Source organism: Ranitomeya imitator, chromosome 2, assembly GCF_032444005.1.
Source record: "Ranitomeya imitator isolate aRanImi1 chromosome 2, aRanImi1.pri, whole genome shotgun sequence".
Lineage (NCBI taxonomy): Eukaryota > Metazoa > Chordata > Amphibia > Anura > Dendrobatidae > Ranitomeya > Ranitomeya imitator.
Genome location: NC_091283.1, coordinates 639,839,115 through 639,855,735, shown reverse-complemented (window position 1 = coordinate 639,855,735; position 16,621 = coordinate 639,839,115). Strand labels below are relative to the sequence as shown.

At 46.3% G+C, this 16,621-nt stretch overlaps 1 protein-coding gene across 3 annotated transcripts in view; it reads right to left on the bottom strand.

Annotated features, from left to right (window-relative positions):
* LOC138665351 (zinc finger protein 585A-like) overlaps positions 1-16,621 on the bottom strand; it is a 91,769-nt gene that overhangs the window by 23,423 nt on the left and 51,725 nt on the right. Inside the window, exon 2 of one of the 3 annotated variants that reach the window (XR_011318452.1) lies at positions 3,380-5,460. The exons of the other annotated variants lie outside the window; for them this stretch is intronic. The gene's annotated coding sequence lies outside the window, so the exon portion shown is untranslated. Of the gene's footprint in view, positions 1-3,379; positions 5,461-16,621 lie in introns of those variants that run through there. 3 annotated transcript variants of the gene reach the window in all.

Genomic DNA, 16,621 nt, shown 5'->3' with positions numbered 1-16,621 from the left:
CTCACTAACATGCTCATTCCAGCCCTAACCCATCTCTTCAACTTATCCCTATCTTCTGGTACCTTCCCCTCTGCCTTCAAACATGCCCTCATCACACCCATCCTCAAAAAAACTAATCTTGACCCAACTGCTATGCCCAGCTTTCGCCCCATATCACTGCTCCCGTTTGCTTCAAAACTCCTTGACCAGCATGTTTATGCTTAACTTTCCTCCCACCTCTCATCTCTCTCCTTGACAACCTCCAATCTGGCTTCCGCCCTCACCACTCCACTGAAACTGCCCTGACCAAAATTACTAATGACTTACTCACAGCCAAAGCTAACGGAGTTCTCCATCCTCCTCCTTCTCGACCTTTCCTCTGCCTTCGACACAGTCGACCACTGCCTACTGCTACAGATTCTTTCTTCCCTTGGCATCAAAGACCTTGCCCTGTCCTGGATCTCCTCTTATCTTTCCGACCGCACATTTAGCATTTCCCACTCCCACACTACCTCCTCATCCCGCCCTCTCTCTGTTGGAGTCCCTCAAGGCTCTGTTCTAGAGCCCCTATTTTTTTCCATCTATACGCTTTGCCTAGGACAACTCAAAGTCCAATTGTTTACAGTACGGCCTGTATGCGGATGACAATCAGATCTACCTCTCTCACCCAGACGTCACCTCTCTGCTGTCCAGAATCCCGGAGTGTCTATCAGTGTAGACAAAACTGGTCTCATCATCTTTCCCCCATCTCGCGTATCTTCCCTACCGATCTGTCTATTATGGTAAACGGCATCACGCTCTCTCCCGCACCTGAAATCCGCTGCCTCAGGGTAACTCTAAGCTCTGCCCTGTCCTTCAAACCGCACGTCCAAACTCTTGCCATCTCCTGTCGCCTACAACTCTAAAATATTGCCAGAATCTGTCCCTTCCTCAGCCCACAATCTACTAAAACTCTTGTGCATGCCCTCATCATCTCCCGCCTCGATTACTGCAACACCCTCCTCTGTGGCCTCCCCGCTAACTCTCTTGCACCACTCCAGTCTGTCCTCAACTCTGCTGCCCGGCTAATCCACCTCTCTCCTCCTCTGTTTCTCTCCTCTGCAAATCCCTACACTGGCTCCCAATTCCCCAACGAATCCAGATCAAACTACTAACACTGATCTAGAAAGTTATCCACAACCTGTCCCCTCCCTATATCTCTGAACTAATCTCCCAATATCTTCCCTCACATAATCTTCGATCCTCCAAAGACCTCCTAATCTCCTCCACACTTATTCGTTCCTCACACAACCGCCTCCAAGATTTCTCCCGAATATCCCCCTTCCTCTGGAATTCCACGCCTCAAAACGTCCGATTATCCACCACCATCGGATCCTTCAGATGGAACCTGAAAACCCATCTCTTCAGGAAAGCCTACAGCCTGCAATAACCATTCTGCCGCCTCACCACCACCCGAGCTGCCTCCTCCCCACCACCAGAGCTGCCGCCTCACCACTATCCGAGTTGCCGCACCCCGAAATTCTGCCTCTTCCCCATTACCCCGTATTAAGTAAGTCCGCAAGGACAGGGTCCTCTCCCCTCTGTACCAGTCTGTCATTGTAAATTTGTTTACAGTAAACGATATCTATAACTCTGTACGTAACCCCTTTCTCATGTACAGCACCATGGAACTAATGGTGCTATATAAATAAATAATAATAATGTGCAGTATCACACTATTATGTGGGGAGATGTAATAAAACGTGCAGTATTAAACTATTATACGGGGAGATGAAATAAAACATGCAGTATTACACTATTATACGGGGAGATGTAATAAAATGTGCAATATTACACTATTATAAGAGGAGATGTAATATAACGTGCAGTATTACACTACTATATAGGGAGATGTAATATAATGTGCAGTATTACACTATTATACAGGGAGATTTAATATAATGTGCGGTAGCAAACTATTATACGGGAAGATGTAATAGAATGTGCAGTATTACACTATTATATAGGAAGATGTAATATAATGTGCAGTATTACACTATTATATGGGGAGATGTAATATAACGTGCAGTATTACACTATTATATAGGGAGATGTAATATAACGTGCAGTATCACACAATTATACGGGGAGATGTAATATAACGTGAGGGATCACACTATTATACAAGGAGATGTAATATAGCGTGTAGTTTCACGCTATTATGCAGGGAGAAGTAATATAATGTGCAGTATTACACTATTATACAGGGAGATGTAATATAACGTGCAGTATTACACTATTATACGGGGAGATGTAATATAATGTGCAGTATTACACTATTATATTATAGGTAGATGTAATATAACGTGCAGTATTACACTATTATTTAAGGGAGATGTAATATAACGTGCAGTATTACACGAGATGTAATATAAAGTGCAGTATTACACGATTATAGGGGCAGATGTAATATAATGTGCAGTATAACACTATTATACGAGATGTAATATATTATGTGCAGTATTACACTTCAAAAAACTGACCGTCACATCCAAACATAGACTAAGTGTGAACAGGTGCTGAACCTAGAGTCGCCAACGGTCAGTTTTTTGAAATGTATTCTTTAGCCTTCTGATCGAGCACTCCGCCTCCTAGCCACAGGTGTTTTAATTACAGCAGGTCCAATACCCCTCCACAGAGAGAGAGAATTTTAGTCTAAGAAGAGGTTTCACAGGTACCCATTCAGATGGAGACATTTATTCTCAGCGAGGAAAGGCAAGTGTAGGACCTGGTATAAGAGAGATGCCGTAAAGTGGCTACCAGGTACACATAAAATTGGCCATTTTTATGCCCTAAACGCTCTCATTTTTCATAGTTCTAGTGCAGTAATGCAGTTCAATTTTCGTGTTTCATGTTTGCATGTTTTAGTGCTGCAGTGTGCTGCCTTATTTACTTGACTATATATGAGTTGGCGACTCTAGGTTCAGCACCTGTTCACACTTAGTCTATGTTTGGATGTGACGGTCAGTTTTTTGAAATGTATTCTTTAGCCTTCTGATCGAGCACTCCGCCTCCTAGCCACAGGTGTTTTAATTACAGCAGGTCCAATACCCCTCCACAGAGAGAGAGAATTTTAGTATAAGAAGAGGTTTCACAGGTAACCATTCAGATGGAGACGTTTATTCTCAGCGAGGAAAGGCAAGTGTAGGACCTGGTATAAGAGAGATGCCGTAAAGTGGCTACCAGGTGCAGTATTACACTATTATACACTCCCTGACAGAAGTTATGTCACTTATCCATGTTATGTAAATAAAAGCTTATAACCGGACATTAAATTCATCCATTGGTTGTATAAATTATTCTTTTGAAAGCTGAAATCCTCCGCAATGTGGCTTAGATTAAGAAAATAAATTGGCATCAATGCAGAAATATTGATCATTTAATGGACACAGAATGGTCAGATTTTGGCAAGACAAAAGTTTTGTCACCCACAGAAAGTAACGTGAAATTCAAACAAATAATTAACTTAAAATACAAAGATATGTTGCATAACATTGGTGAATGAAGTTGTGGTGCTATTAGAGTCATGTTCAATATTTTGTGTAACTTCCATGAGCTTGAAGGACTGCATCCATGCGGTTCAACAATGATTCATACAATTTATTCATGACGTCATCAGGAATAGCAAAGAATGCAGTCTTACATGCCTCCCAGAGTTCATCTAGATTCTTTGGTTTTGTCTTCCAAGCTTCCTCTTTCATCCTACCGCAAACATGCTCAATGATGTTCATGTCTGGTGACTGGGCTGGCCAGTCCTTGAGCACCTTGATATTTTTTGCCTGGAGGAACTTTGTTTTAGAGATGGATGTATGAGATGGAGCACCATCCTGCTGCAGAATTTGACCCCTTTTAGGATTTGGAATATAAGAGGTTGCTAGTACTTCTTGATATTTTAAACTATTGATATTGCCTTCCAACTTGTAAATGTTTTGCACACCCCCATAATGAATGTAACCATGATCTTTCCACCACCAAATTTAACTGTTTTCTGGGTGTATTTTGGATCCATACGGGCTCCAGTATGTCTCCTGCAGTGTTTGCGGCGGCTGTGGTGTAATTCTACTAAAGTACAAAAAGAAAAAAAAAAAAAAAAGAGCATGAACCGCACATCCAAAAATGATACGTTGATCTAAAGCCGCTAGGCAAAAATTTATATACTGAACATGAGGTTTTCAGTTTAACATTCTGATCAGACTGTATGAAGCCCACTGCCACTTCACGGCAAACCTCGTAGTGGGTCCTATCGCCCTAACGGAGCAGAGCCGTGCAGCGACCACCACCAGAGCGGCCACGCACCAGCAGGGCGGACGGCCTGTTGCCCCACAGCACCCATGCTGCAAGACTGAGCCCCCATGACTCCAGACCGCGCCGCCCCACCAGCACAAAGCCACAGCAACAATGGCCGCCACACAGCACCAGCACCAAAATGAAAGGAGCATTGCAACTCACCTTCCTCCAGCTCTTCAGTGAGAGCCAAAATGGGCTAGACCCCTTACTTTGCAGTCTCCTGCTAATTAAAATCACCTGTGCCAAATGAGAGGAGTGCTGGTCCAAGAAGAAGACTAGAACATGCTTTGTACAAAAAGAAAAAAAAAAAAAAGAGCATGAACCGCACATCCCAAAATCATACATTGATCTAAAGCCGCTAGGCAAAAATTTATATACTGAACATAAGGTTTTCAGTTTAACATTTTGATCAGACTGTTTGAAGCCCACTGCCACTTCACGGCAAACCTCGTAGTGGGCCCTATCGCCCTAACGGAGCGGAGCCGTGCGGCGACCACCGCCACAGCGGCCACGCACCAGCAGGGCGGACGACCTGTTGCCCCACAGCACCCATGCTGCGAGACTGAGCCCCCATGACTCCAGACCGCACCGCCCCACCAGCACAAAGCCACAGCAACAATGGCCGCCACACAGCACCAGCACCAAAATGAAAGGAGCTAAAGATTCATCAGAGAAATCCACATTCTGCAACTTTTCCAGCATCCATCTGTTTAGCAGGCTGTGGGACTTTGCAAATGCCACACGTTTTTTTATTTGCCTTTTGTTGAGTGCTGGGCTTCTGGGCACTGATTCGACCATGGAGGCCATTTCGAGACAGAATCCTACAAACTGTTCTAGTTGACACAGGGACTTGAGGTGACCAGGCCTGTTGGAGCTCTGCTGCAGTGGAAGAGGGGCTTGCTTTGGATTTTCTAACCAACAAACGTTCATCCTGAGCAGTTGTCTTGCGGGGTCTGCCGGACCTGGGCTTGTCAAACACATCTCCAGTCTCTTCAAATCTTTTTTTAATTCTTTGTACTTGACGCTGAGACACATTAAAGGTGCCAGCCACCTCTGCAGTGGATCTGGTCTTCAGCCTCTTGATAATACAGGCTTTGGTCACAGGGTGGATTTTTGGCATGTTGTCAGAGCTCAAGTTGCAGTTCAAGTGAAGGTCTGGGGAGGAGATGTAATATAATGTGCAGTATTACACTATTATACAGGGAGATGTAATATAATGTGCAGCATCACACTATTATATAAGATGTAATATAATGTGCAGTATCACACCATTATATGGGGAGATGTAATATAATGTGCAATATTACACTATTATATTATAGAGAGATGTAATATAACGTGCAGTATTACACTATTATATGAGATGTAATATAACGTGCAGTATTACACTATTATATGGGGGAGATGTAATATAACGTGCAGTATCACACTATCAGCAGATTTGGATTCCAGTACCATATCTATGCTGATGACACCCAATTATACACTTATGCTCCTGATATCTCACCTGCCTTTTTAGAAAATACTAACGATTGTCTTATCGCTGTCTCTAACATCATGTCCTCCCTCTATCTGAAACTGAACCTGTCAAAAACTGAACTCCTCGTCTTCTCTCCCTCTACTAACCTACCTTTGCATGACATTGCCATCTCCGTGTGTAGTTCCACCATTTCTCCCAAGCAACATGCCCGCTGTCTTGGGGTCATACTTGATTCAGAGCTTTCATTCTACCCCCACATCTGATCACTGGCTCGCTCTTGTTATCTGCACCTCAAAAACATTTCTAGAATTTGACCTTTTATTACTTACGACTCTGCAAAAACTCTTACTGTTGCTCTTATTCTTTCTCGTCTGGACAATTGTAACTCTCTACTAATCGACCTCACTCTTACCAAACTCTCCCCGCTCCAATCTGCCCTGAATTCTGCTGCCAGGATCATATTCCTCACCAACCGTTACACCGATGCCTCTACCTTGTGTCACTGGTTACCCATCCACTCAAGAATCCAGTACAAAACTATTACCCTCATCCACAAAGCACTCAATGGCTCAGCACCACCCTACATCTCCTCTCTGGTCTCAGTCTACCACCCTACCCGTGCCCTCCGCTCCGCTAATGACCTCAGGTTAGCATCCTCAATAATCAGAACCTCCCACTCCCGTCTCCAAGACTTTTCACGTGCTGCGCCAATTCTTTGGAATGCAGTACCCAGGCTAATATGATTAATCCCCAGTCCCCACAGCTTTAAGCGTGCCCTAAAAACGCATTTCTTCAAACTGGCCTACCGCCTCAATGCATTAACCTAACTATCCCTGTGTGGCCCATTCAAAAAACAAACCATAACCTGGTTCCTCGCATCATGTTCTCATACGCTTTATGCAGTTAATAGCCCTCTGTGTCTGTACTGTTACATAAGTAGGCTCTTAACTGGTTCATGCAGCTTTACATGAACGTCCGAACGACAAAAGCAATTGTTACCATCCACCCTCGTGTCTCCCCTTTTTTCCTCATAGTTTGTAAGCTTGCGAGCAGGGCCCTCATCCCTCTTGGTATCTGTTTTGATCTGTGTTTATTGTTAGGCTGCAATGTCTATTGTCTGTACAAATTCCCTCTGTAGTGTAAAGTGCTGCGGAATATGTTGGTGCTATATAAATAAAAATTATTACCATATTATTATTAGATGTCGAGATGTAATGTAACGTGCAGTGTCGCACTATTATACGGGGAGATGTAATATGACATGCAATATCACACTATTATACGAGATGTAATATAACGTGCAGTATCACATTATTATACGAGGAGATGCAATATAATGTGCAGTATTACACTATTATACGGGGAGATATAATATTACGTGCAGTATTACACTATTATATGGGGAGATGTAATATTAAGTGCAGTATTACACTATTATACAGGGAGATGTAATATAACGTGCAGTATTACACTATTATACGGGGAGATGTAATATAATGTGCAGTATTACACCACTATACGGGGAGATGTAATATAATGTGCAGTATTACACTATTATTTGGGGAGATGTAATATAATGTGCAGTATTACACTATTATTTGGGGAGATGTAATATAACGTGCAGTATTAAACTATTATATGTGGAGATGTAATATAATGTGCAGTATTACACTATTATATGGGGAGATGTAATATAATGTGCAGTATTACACCACTATACGGGGAGATGTAATATAACGTGTAGTTTCACACTATTATACGGAGAGATGTAAAATATCGTGCAGTATTACACTATTATACGGGATGTAATATAACGTGCAGTATTACACTATTATACGGGGAGATGTAATTTAACGTGCAGTATTAAACTATTATATGGGGAGATGTAATATAATTTGCAGTATTACACTATTATATGGGGAGATGTAATATAATGTGCAGTATTACACTATTATATGGGGAGATGTAATATAACATGCAGTATTACACTATTATATGGGGAGATGCAATATAATGTACAGTATTACCCCATTATACGGGGAGATGTAATATAACGTGTAGTTTCACACTATTGTACGGGGAGATGTAATATAACGTGTAGTTTCACATTATTATACGGGGAAATGTAAAATATCGTGCAGTATTACACTATTATACGGGATGCAATATAAGCAGCAGTATTACACTATTATATGGGGAGATGTAATATAACGTGCAGTATTACACAATTATCTGTTGAGATGTAATATAACGTGCAGTATTATTATTATTTATTTATATAGCACCATTGATTCCATGGTGCTGTACATGAGAAGGGGTTACATACAAGTTACAGATATCACTTACAGTAAGGAAACTAACAATGACGGACTGATACAGAGGGGCGAGGACCCTGCCCTTGCGGGCTTACATTCTACAGTATTACACTATTATACGAGGAGATGTAATATAATGTGCAGTATTAAACTATTATATGGGGAGATGTAATATAACGTGCAGTATTACACTATTATATGGGGAGATGTAATACAATGTGCAGTATTACACTATTATACAGGGAGATGTAATATAATGTGCAGTATTACAGGGAGATGTAATATAATGTGCAGTATCACTATTATATGGGGAGATGTAATATAATGTGCAGTATTACAGGGAGATGTAATATAATGTGCAGTATCACACTATTATATGAGGAGATGTAATATAACGTGCAGTATTACACTATTATATGGGGAGATGTAATATAATGTGCAGTATTACACTATTATATGGGGAGATGTAATATAATGTGCAGTATTACACTATTATATGGGGAGATGTAATGTAATGTGCAGTGTGATGCAGTGACCCCTGTGACAGCTAGGGGGCGCTGCATGGTCTCCCCAGTGTGCACACAGAGGTGTATTGAGGCCATGAGAGTGCATGGCAGTTGCATGCATGGCTGTGGTCATAAGACAAAGTCCGGCGTTGTGATGAATGGACGATATGTGTGTCGCAGAGGAGAAGACTCTGTGCTGCCAGCCTGAAGTGATGTGGTGTTCTGGAACCTGTAGTCCCTCAAGAGTTGGTATATTTATAATAGTCATAGGAGGTTTGGCAGGGCTAGTTATGTGAGATGGGCGGGACAAACTAGCCACACACCCACACTCCCATCCAGAGGAGTGGTTCAAGGTATATAATGTGACCAGGGTGTGGGTCACATGGAGTGCCTGTGTATGGTCGCTGTGAGTGACCTGTGTGAGCCTGTGTTGGAAGACCTGGGAGGAGGCTTCCTGAATAGCACATGGTAGGGCTTCAGACCTGGTGGCCTGGGTATTGGACGGTCCCAGCTGGGGATGGACGTCCTGAATAGTACCCGGACTGGCCACTTGTGTGATCCTGTGTAACCTGGGTGTTGGGAGGTCCTGGGAGTAGGACCGGATCCCTGAATAGCACGAAGTGAAGACCAAGATCTGCAGAGCCAGTGCCAGCTACTGTGTGGGGAAGCTACAGTCCTTCGGTGGGTCTGGACTGACTATGTGTGCCGACCAGGCAAGTTGGTGATCCCCGTTTGGCAGCTTTCCCGAAGAGTGAGGACTGACAAGGAGTCGGCAGGTGGAGCAGGAGCTCCCAGAAGGTACCATAGTCTGTTGGTGCTAATTGCTTGCTATGGTATATGAACTGTGTGGTAACCCACGGCAACTGGTCAGGAGGACCAGCGTGTTTAGTTGCTGCAACCTGTGTGATATGAACTGTGTGGTAACCCACGGCAACTGGTCAGAGGAGGACCAGCGTGATTAGTTGCTGCAACATGTTAATGTGAAGATAACGGGTTTAACCATATCTTGCTATGTTAGAGAATGGACTACATGTAAGTCAGTGAAATGCAACTTGGCTTACGACACGGTTTATGCTGTATAAAATAAACCGTATGGACTGTTTTGTTTGAAAAAATCGTGCCTGACGTGAATCCCGTGCTAAGCGACTGTCCCCCAATACACTCAGTAAGAGCAATCTTACATATGGCGTTCGAATGCGGGCAACGTTCCAGGTGGCGCGTTCAGAGTTAATTGCTGTGGCTCGGCGGGGCCACGAAGATTGCGTCTGGCTGTAACTCGGCGGGGTTACGAAGCTGACAAGCATCTTGCTGTGGATCGGCGGGTCCACGAAGGTGACAAGCGGCTTGCTGTGGATCGGTGGGTCCACGAAGTTTGCGGTGGAGCCGTGCAGAGCCTTGTGGAGCGTAGCTGCAGTTGCAGCAAGAGGTTCCGCAGCAGCCGGAGCTGCAGGGGCAGTGGCTTGTCGTTGGCAGCCGGAGGTGCCGGTTGTGTGTGACTGCAGCGAGGAGCTGTGGCAGTACCAGCAAGAGCTGGTGAAGTGACATATAAAAAAAGAAAAACATTTTTTTTTCTCCCTCAGATCGTGCAGACTCTTAAAGGGCCAATACAAGCCCAGAGACATAGTGGTGTACTGTGCGAACTGGGGCCTGAGTGCCGTGGGGGAGTCCACAGGGGTGTACCCCAGGGAAGGGGGTGTCACTAGAAGTGGGCGGGGACCCAAACGGGGATGGTTGCCCAAAAGGGGGTGGAGTCCCAAAAAAGAGGCGGTAACCCAGACAGGGGTAGTAGCCCAAAAAGGGGTGGAATCCCAAAAGGGGGCTGTAACCCGAACAGGGGTGGTGTCAAAAAACAGAGCACTTACCCAAAAGGGGGCGGAACCAAAAAAAAGGGGTAGCGATCAATGACGAGTCACGACTGTGTCCTTTTTAGCTGGATGGAAAGCGTGTGCAGGGGTTGTTAGACCCGGAGAAGGAAGCGTCTTTTCTGAGGACCCTTCCTGAAAGTTCTGTGTCACCTGGGACAAAGGCGAAAGTGGGTGGCTTAGTTCGGGACTCTAAAGGTCTTCAGGTAGCCACTCTCTATATTGTCGCAGCTGATGTTTCCACATACCATGAGGTGGCTGTAGTCCCGAACTTGCCGTGTCCTATGGTAATAGGACAAGATTTAGAAGCACAGTGGGACTGGTGGAAAAAGGGTGAAGTGTTTGTGGAAATTATGTGTATGGGAGGTAGTAATCTTGAGAATGCGCCCCCTAGTGTTGACAGACCTAAGCTGGACATGACCAAAGAAAATGGTGAACGGGCCCAACTTAGTGACACGTCGTTGTCGTTGGCAGAAACACCTCCCAAGACTGATGGGTCAGGTAAAAGGGTGACCAGAGTAAAAGGTGCGTCTGCTGAACTTACTGGCCTGATGTCACCTGAAGTGTGCGACAATGTGACTGGTAAGGATGTGGTGGTAAAACAGAGAGGAGCTGACACCCGGTTAGAAAGCAACTCGAAGGTTCACCATGTTGGGGGGTGTGACACAGACTCCAAGGGTGACTGTGACATGACATGGCCAGTAACAAACGCTACAGCTGAGTACGGTGTAATGTTATCAGAAATACTGACACAGGGGAACGACAGGGCTCCACAGGGTAAAGACAGGATGGCGGTGACAGCCATGCCAGAAATTGTGACCTATTTAAGTGGGGACTGTCGGTTCCAGGAAGACCGAATGGGTGGTGGTGACTCCCATTCAGATGATGACACCAGTGGAAAGGAGTACAGTAAGGCTGACTCAGGTACAGCTGGCAAGTCTTCCTCCGTCGCCGGAGACGTAAAAAAGGCAAAGGGGCTGAACCAGTTGCACCTTGTGAAGAGGTGACGGAAGAGGGTGAAGGCTCCAGAAAATCTGGTGCTGAGGACTTGGAGTATCTGAAGTACTTTAAAGTCCCAGGGAAAAGGGACGAAACTAAAGATTTCACTGCTGAGACCCAAGAGAGGGCTGACGCTGACAGTGCAAAGTCTGAGGGTGCAGAAGTGGAGGAGGCCACCAAAAAAGTGGTGCCTGAAGTAGATACCTCCTCAAGTGATGCATGCTCTACCAATCCGGAGGATGGGAGAAGCGAGATAGAGCTGCTCAAAGAGTCTCTCAAACAAGAAAGAGTTCTGAGACAAGCGGTTGTGCACAGAGTGGACGAGCTGGAGAGGGAGGTCTTTGAGCGCAGACATCACCTGTCGGCATGTCAAACCATGAATAGGACCATATTGGAAAATATGGAGGTGCTCAAAATGGCCCAAGAACAGCATCAGCAGGAACTGCTCCAGAGAGAGGAGGAGCATCGCTGCCTGACAGAGGAGTTGCCAATGCCCATCTTGGCAAAAGCTCAAGCAGAAAAAAAGACTGAGGAAGAGTTCGTGCTAAAAGCCGAACAAGACAGTCACCCGGTCTTGGCAGATGTCCGTGAAGAAGATGAGACCCCACTTTTCAAGAGTATAATGGAGGTACCCGAAGACATGCGAGAAGTGTGTGCCAGGAAGGGTGTGCATGAATCCTTTAGAAAGGCAATAGAGGCGTGTAGTGTGCACTGGGCGCCAGAGACTCAGCAATTGGTCATACTGTCGACTAGGGAAGTCACAGTGAAGCGGGTGGCTGTTCTGAGGGATATGCACCTACACTGCCTCCGTGCAAAACAGAGGATCATTTTGAAGAATGATGAAGCCGTTCGACGTTTTGAGCGTGAAAGGAAAGCTCTTAGTCGGCTGGGCTTAGTGGAAGACACAGTCCAAGTACCCAAAGTTCTGGTGGCAAAAGTCATTGGGAAACTTGAGAGAGTGATGCAGGAGATGGTGGATAAATCCGGTCTTAAGAGACTGAGGATACCAGCTGATGACGAGGTCCAGGTCATGGGTGGAGATGGGATGGTTCAGTTCCTGGTTGTCGGATCCAAAGAGAGTGTTAGGAATATCCGCATGCTCCTGGAATATCGCATGGCATACCTAAGGGAGGTAGAGCAGCTGAGACTTGACAGACTGCAAGTCAATAAGCAGCTGCCAGAAAGGCGAAAAAGATGGCGGCCACTTTCAACCCGAAATGTGAACATACAAAGGGGTGGAAGTACCCAGACTGAAGTAAAAGTTAGAGGCAGTATCTCCTCAGATAGCTCAGGGCTGAGTGGCCTAGGTGGGAGACCCGGTAGCGTACGTGTTGACAAAGAGTCAGTCCAGACAGGTTATATGGGTGCAAGGGGATTGCGACGCCAGATTGACCGTGATGCCCAAACCCGACTGAGAGGGCCCTCTCGACTAGTAGGCCAAGGTGACTTGGGTACCCGGTCTCGAGGCCCCTGGGTTAAGACAAATGTTCAACCCCACAAGTTTGAACAGAGGGGGGGGATGTGATGCAGTGACCCCTGTGACAGCTAGGGGGCGCTGCATGGTCTCCCCAGTGTGCACACAGAGGTGTATTGAGGCCATGAGAGTTCATGGAAGTTGCATGCATGGCTGTGGTCATAAGACAAAGTCCGGCGTTGTGATGAATGGACGATATGTGTGTCGCAGAGGAGAAGACTCTGTGCTGCCAGCCTGAAGCGATGTGGTGTTCTGGGACCTGTAATCGCTCAAGAGTTGGTATGTTTATAATAGTCATGGGAGGTTTGGCAGGGCTAGTTATGTGAGATGGGCGGGACAAACTAGCCACACACCCACACTCCCATCCAGGGGAGTGGTTCAAAGTATATAATGTGACCAGGGTGTGGGTCACATGGAGTGCCTGTGTATGGTCGCTGTGAGTGACCGGTGTGAGCCTGTGTTGGAAGACCTGGGAGGAGGCTTCCTGAATAGCACATGGTGGGGCTTCAGACCTGGTGGCCTGGGTATTGGACGGTCCCAGCTGGGGATGGACGTCCTGAATAGTACCAGGACTGGCCACCTGTGTGATCCTGTGTAACCTGGGTGTTGGGAGGTCCTGGGAGTAGGACCGGATCCCTGAATAGCACGAGGTGAAGACCGGGATCTGCAGAGCCAGTGTCAGCTACTGTGTGGGGAAGCTACAGTCCTTCAGTGGGTCTGGACTGACTATGTGTGCCGACCTGGCATGTTGGTGATCCCCGTTTGGCAGCTTTCCCGAAGAGTGAGGACTGACAAGGAGTCGGCAGGTGGAGCAGGAGCTCCCAGAAGGTACCATAGTCTGTTGGTGCCAATTGCTTGCTATGGTATATGAACTGTGTGGTAACCCACGGCAACTGGTCAGGAGGACCAGCGTGTTTAGTTGCTGCAACCTGTGTGATATGAACTGTGTGGTAACCCACGGCAACTGGTCAGAGGAGGACCAGCGTGATTAATTGCTGCAACGTGTTAATGTGAAGATAACGGGTTTAACCATATCTTGCTATGTTAGAGAATGGACTACATGTAAGTCAGTGAAATGCAACTTGGCTTACGACACGGTTTATGCTGTATAAAATAAACCGTATGGACTGTTTTGTTTGAAAAAATCGTGCCTGACGTGAATCCCGTGCTAAGCGAGTGTCCCCCAATACCCTCAGTAAGAGCAATCTTACAGCAGTATTACACTATTACATGGGGAGATGTAATATAACGTGTAGTATTACACTGTTATATGGGGAGATGTAATATAACGTGCAGTATTACACTATTATATGGGGAGATGTAATATAACGTGCTGTATTACACTATTATACGAGATGTAATATAATGTGCACTATTATACGGGGAGATGTAATATAACGCGCAGTATTACACTATTATATGGGGAGATGTAATATAACGTGCAGTATTACACTATTATACGGGGAGATGTAATATAACGTGCAGTATTACACTTTTATATGGGGAGATGTAATATAACGTGCAGTATTACACTATTATACGGGGAGATGTAATATAACGTGCAGTATTACACTATTATATGGCATACCTCCCAACCGTCCCGGATCCAGCGGGACTGTCCCGATTTTGACAGTCAGCCCCGCGATCCCGGGCGGGACAATACTGTCCCGCACTGGTTGGGAAGTGTGTAATATCACCCGGTCAGCTCCCTGAGTCCCTGCACCCGCAGAGCAGCACACCACATATTGGCTGCTCTGTGCGCACAGGACCTGTGATTAAGTCACAGGATGGAAGGAGTCAGGGGGTCACACGATCGGGAGGACCTCCGTGTACAGGACTCTGCTGGTTGTCATGGCGCGGGAGGAGGGTAAGCGTATGTGTGAGGTCAGGAGGTGTTTACAGTGTGGATGTAGCAGAGCCGTGTGTGTACCAGGTGTATGGATCGGAGCAGCATGTGAAAGGTGTATGGAGCGGAGTCGTGTGTGTAAGAAGTGTACGGAGCCGTGTGCATAAGGTGTACGGAGCGCAGCCGCGTGTGTACGAGGTCTACGGATTGGAGCAGCGTGAGAAAGGTGTACGAAGCGGAGTCGTGAGTGTAAGAGGTGTACGGAGCCGTGTGTACGAGGTGTACGGAGCACAGCTGCGTGTGTATGAGGTGTACGGAGCGGAGCAGCCTGTGAAAGGTGTATAGAGCAGAATCGTGAGTGTAAGATGTGTACGGAGCGGAGCCATGTGTGTACGAGGTGTACGGAGCGGAGCAGCATATGAAAGGTGTATGGAGAAGAGTTGTATGTGTACAAGGTGTACGGAGCGGAGCCATGTGGGTAAGAGGTGTGCGGATCGGAGCAGAGTGTGAAAGGTGTATGGAGCAGAGTCGTGTGTGTACCAGGTGTACGGAGCGGAGCCACCACGTGTGTACGAGGTGTACAGAGTAGGGCCACGTGCGTACGAGGTATGCGGAGCAGAGCTGTGTGCGTACAAGGTATACGGAACGGAGCAGCGTGTGCAATGTGTATGGAGCGAAGCCATGTGTGTATGGAGCGAAGCCACGTGTGTACGGAGTGGTGCCGTGTGTGTACGAGATGTATGGAGAGAAGCCGTGTGTGTATGAGGTGTACGGAGCGGAGCCGCAAGTGCAAGGTGTATGGAGCGGAGTCGTGTGTGTACGAAGTGTATGGAGCAAAGTCGCGTGTGGACAAGGTGTACGGAGCGGACGCTGGCTGTGTCGGATCGGAGCAGATATTGCTCCTCGCTCTGACACTGACTGGCACAGGAGACACGGAGAGGTCTTTATCAGTGGCGTATCACAGCTGCAGCGAGGTGAGCAGTCAGCGGCGCAGCTGGATGACACCATTCAGTGCCATGGGAGTGGAAGCTGCCGACTGCTGCGAGGGTGCGCGGTGAAAGGTGTGTGTAGTGATGGAGAAGGCAATGATGGGGGTGGGGTAACTATGTGTGGCCATTATACTGTACCCAGCATTGTGTGGGGCCATTATACTGTATGGAGCATCATGTGGGGCCATTATACTGTACCTAGCATTATGTGTGGCCATTATACTGTAGCCAGCATCGTGTGGGGCCCTTATACTGTACAAAGCATCATGTGGTACCATTATACTGTATGGACCATCACGTGGGGCAAGTATACTGTACGCAGCATCATGTGGGGCCATTATACAGTATGGAGCATAATGTGGACATTATACAGTATGGAGCATTATGTGTGGCCATTATACAGTATGGGGCACTGTGTGGCCATTATACAGTATGGAGCATCATGTGGAGCCATTATACAGTAAGGAGCATCATGTGTGGCAATTATACAGTATGGAGCATGTGTGGCCATTATACAGTACGCAGCACCATGTGTGGCCATTATACAGTATGGAGCATCGTGTGTAGCCATTATACAGTATGGAGCACTGTGTGGCCATTATACAGTATGGAGCACTGTGTGGCCAATATACAGTATGGAGCATCATGTGTGGCCATTATACAGTATGCAGCATCATGTGGGCCCATTATACTGTATGGAGCATCACGTGGGGCCAGTACACTGTACGCAGCATCATTTGGGGCCATTATACAATATGGAGAACCATGTGTGGCCATTATACAGTATGGAGCATCACGTGGGGCCAGTACACTGTGCGCAGCATCAATTGGGGCCATTATACAGT